Genomic DNA, 3,764 nt, shown 5'->3' on the forward strand with positions numbered 1-3,764 from the left:
AGTTGGAGAATATTATGCTAAGTGAAGTAAGCCAATTCTCAAAAACCAAAGTCAAGTGTTTTATTTGACATGAGGATGCTGACTCATAATGGGGATGGGAGGGGTGGGAAGCATGGGAGAAATGGAGGAACTTTAAATATAGCAAATGGGAGGGAAAGGAAGGGAGGGAGTATGGGGGTAAGAAAGATGGTGGAATGAGACGGACATCATTACCCTAAGTACATGTTTGAAGACATGAATGTTGTGAACCTATTTTGTGTACAACCAGAGACTTGAAAAATTGTGCTCAATATGTGTAATATGAATTGAATTGCATTCTGCCACCATATATTTAAAAAAACAAATAAATAATATTTAAAAGACATAGATTGGAAAATTGGATTGAAAAACAAAACCCAACTATATGTTGTTTGCAAGAGACTCACCTTATAGGCAAGGATTTCAACAGACTGAGGGTGAAAAAATGAGAAAATATATACCATGAAAATTGTACCCATAAACTATCAGAGGTAACCAATCTTATACCATGTTCAAGGATTGGAAGAATAAATATTGTCCAAATGGGCATACTAACAAATTCAATGCAATATCCATACAAACACCAATGAATTTTTTTAAGAACTAGAAAAAACAATTATATAATTCATATGGAAATTCAAGACTTCCAAATAAGCAATGCCATCTTAAACAAGAACAAATCGAGAGGCACAACAGTACCTGATTTCAAGATATACAATAGAGCTAGTATTAAGTATTAATTTGAAGGGAAGCTTGTTGGGCTATGAACACAATACAGTGTACATTTAGAGTAGTGTTTGGGGTCTTTTTATTCACTTTTCTAATGCGATTTTCTAGGCGGCTATGGTGTAAGCCATGGTACACCATGGCCATTCGAGTTCATTTAAATTTCTGGTCTACCCCTAGTGAGTTGTGTGAAATGATGGTCTCCTGTTTTTCCAGAATCTCCCTGAACCTGTTTGACAAATAAAAAATAATAATGATCTCTGCTTTCTGCCCTTCAGGTTTGGTGGGGTTAGGGAGAAAGAAGAGTGTAGGCTAAATGACAAATTCTAGGTATATATTCTTAGTTAAGTAGTGATATACGTTTTGTCTTTCAAAATGTATAAATTATGCTACTTACTTTAGTTCAGACAGTTGTGATGTTAGTTCAATTCTTTAAACTATTTAAAAGACTTTATTTTCAAACACAAACTATCCTATTGTTTAATGAAGTATCACAAGTTCAATGTTGCTGTAAAAAGTCAGAGATAAAGTGGATTTTCCCAAAGTCATTAATTTCCAATGGGTCATCAGTCTAAGAATCCAGAATGTTGAGCAATATATTTGATCAAATGTTTCATTTTTTTCTTAATCCTAGTTGCTCATTGGTGTAGCCAGAGGGTTGTGTCCTTATTTTTTTCTTTACTGTAAATTGTCTCTTCCTCTGCTCTATCCCAGAATGGTCAACAGTGGAGTTTGGAAAAGAGGGCAACAGTAAATAACAGTTTAGTTTTAACTTTATCAGGTGACAAATGTATTCTCAGAAGGGAATGGAATTTTTCCTGTTGACTGACTCAGCATTTTATATGTAAATAGGACATATTTTGAATTATGAGGGAGAACTATAAAAGCTTTATATTGATTGCAAGCTCACATTTTTTTCAGTAAAAAGAGAAGACTTCAATGGATTTAGCTGTCATCCTGGTGCTCAGTCTCTGTTGTCTGCTTCTCTTTTCATTATGGAGACAGAGCTCTGGGGGAAGGAAGCTCCCACCAGGCCCCACTCCTCTCCCAATTCTTGGAAATATCTTGCAAATAGATGCTAAAAACATTGGCAGATCTTTAAGCAATGTAAGTATGCTCATGTTCCTCCAGTGGCTTGCAAAGGGTAAGTGAACTAATTCTTATTTTTAAACATATTCATGGGAGCAAATTATTAAGAGATTGCTGCACAGCAAATATTCCTTGTGGACTTGATGTTTCCATTGCTTTTATACGTCTGTTAATGTTCAACATCTCTAGCAATAAGGAAAATTATTGCAAAGCGAATCTATACTGAAATTTCACCTCACTTTAGTCAGAATGGTCATTATCAAGAATATGAATAATAATACATTTTGGTGAGGATCTGGGGGAGAGGTACACTCATATGTTAATGGGACTACAAATTTCAGTGCAACCACTGTGGAAAACAGAATGTAGATTCTTCAAAATACAAGAAATGGAAAGACCATATGAATCAGACATCCCACTCTTCAGTACATATCCAAAATGATTGAATCAGCATACTATAAAAATGTAGCCACTTCAATGGCTATAGTAGCACAATTCACAATAGCCAAGCTATGAAACACACCTATGTGCCTGTATCCAGATGAATAATAAAAGAAAATGTTGTATATATACAATAGATTATTAGTCATACAGAGGAATAAAATTATGGCATTTGCTGGTGATTTGATGGAACTGGAGAGAATTGTGTGAAATGAAGTAAGCCACAGGCAGAAAGTCATAAGTCAGATGTTTTCTCTGATATGAAGAAGCTAGTACAAAATAAGGGGGAAAGAAGAAAAGGGTGGAATCCATGAAAATAGAAGAAAGATCAGTCAGGCAGAGGAAAGAGATTAAGGAGGAGGAAGTAAGGATGGGAAAAGGGAAAAATGTTTGAATGTATCTTAATTTCCTAAGTACACATACCAATCTCACCTTCATGTATATCCAGAAGGCATTACTTTAAAAAAAAATCTGTAAATAAACAGAAGAAATAACAGTGGAATAAAGGGAAAAGAACAGGGGGAGGGAAGAAATAAGGGAAAGGGGGAAGTACTAGGGAACAAAGTAGAGCAAATCATATTCTATGCTTGTTTAATTATGTGGAATGTAGATAACTTTTTTCTTTTTTTCTTTAGTTTATTCTAGTTATACATAACATTGGGGTTTGTTTTGAGATAATTAACTATTAACATATAATTTCTAATGATCTCACGTGTGGAATCTGACAACAACAACAAAAAGATATGAATGCATAGTAATGGGGCTGGGATGTGGAAAAAAGGGTGAGATACTTTGGTCCAGGGAACAAACACTTCAGTTACAAGGTGAATAAGTATGGAGACTTAAGGCATAGCATGGTGACTACAGTAAATAATTATGTATCTTATATCCAAAATTTGCTAATGTGTTCTCACCACACATACCCATGAAAATGTTAACACTGACGTGTTGTATGTTAATTAGTTTGATTGTGGTAATTATTTCGCAATGCAAAAATAAATTAAGACATCACATTTTATACATTTACATTAAATTTTTCAAACATACTTGAAAATTTTTTTAAATTTAAAATTTTCTTTTAAAAAAGAAAACTATGGACTGGGAATCAGTATAAGAGAAGAAAAGAATTAACCATTCAGGGTCCACTGAGGGGTAATAGGATCCTTGTGGATTCTGAACAATGTTGCTGTCTGTGCCCTATGAATTTTGTGGGGTGAGAGAAATTATTCTTCCATGAGATACTGCATGGCACTACTCCATGGTACCTGCTGTCCTGTGTGTTAATTATAGCTGTGGCCTCAACTACAAAGAGTGTTAAGATAATCTATACTCACATAAAAATATAGACTTATAGTATTCATCGCTGGCTTACTTTATCTGAATTTCTTAGGCATGAGCCTTGCTAGTGCCCCTGAAGAAATCAGTTGGGTAATTGTGCAATTGGGGGAGGAATTTCAGTAACTTGGTATTTCCCTGTTTTCTTTTAGAGT

At 34.6% G+C, this 3,764-nt stretch overlaps 1 long non-coding RNA gene across 1 annotated transcript; it reads left to right on the forward strand.

The window, feature by feature from the left end:
- The first annotated feature begins 798 nt into the window (after positions 1–798).
- LOC125614838 lies at positions 799–3,181 on the forward strand. Its single transcript, XR_007345394.1, has 2 exons — positions 799–1,588; positions 1,666–3,181. It is a non-coding gene; the product is annotated as an uncharacterized LOC125614838 (long non-coding RNA).
- Positions 3,182–3,764: the final 583 nt, after the last annotated feature.

Source organism: Marmota marmota, unplaced genomic scaffold, assembly GCF_001458135.2.
Source record: "Marmota marmota marmota unplaced genomic scaffold, marMar, whole genome shotgun sequence".
NCBI classification, from domain to species: domain Eukaryota; kingdom Metazoa; phylum Chordata; class Mammalia; order Rodentia; family Sciuridae; genus Marmota; species Marmota marmota.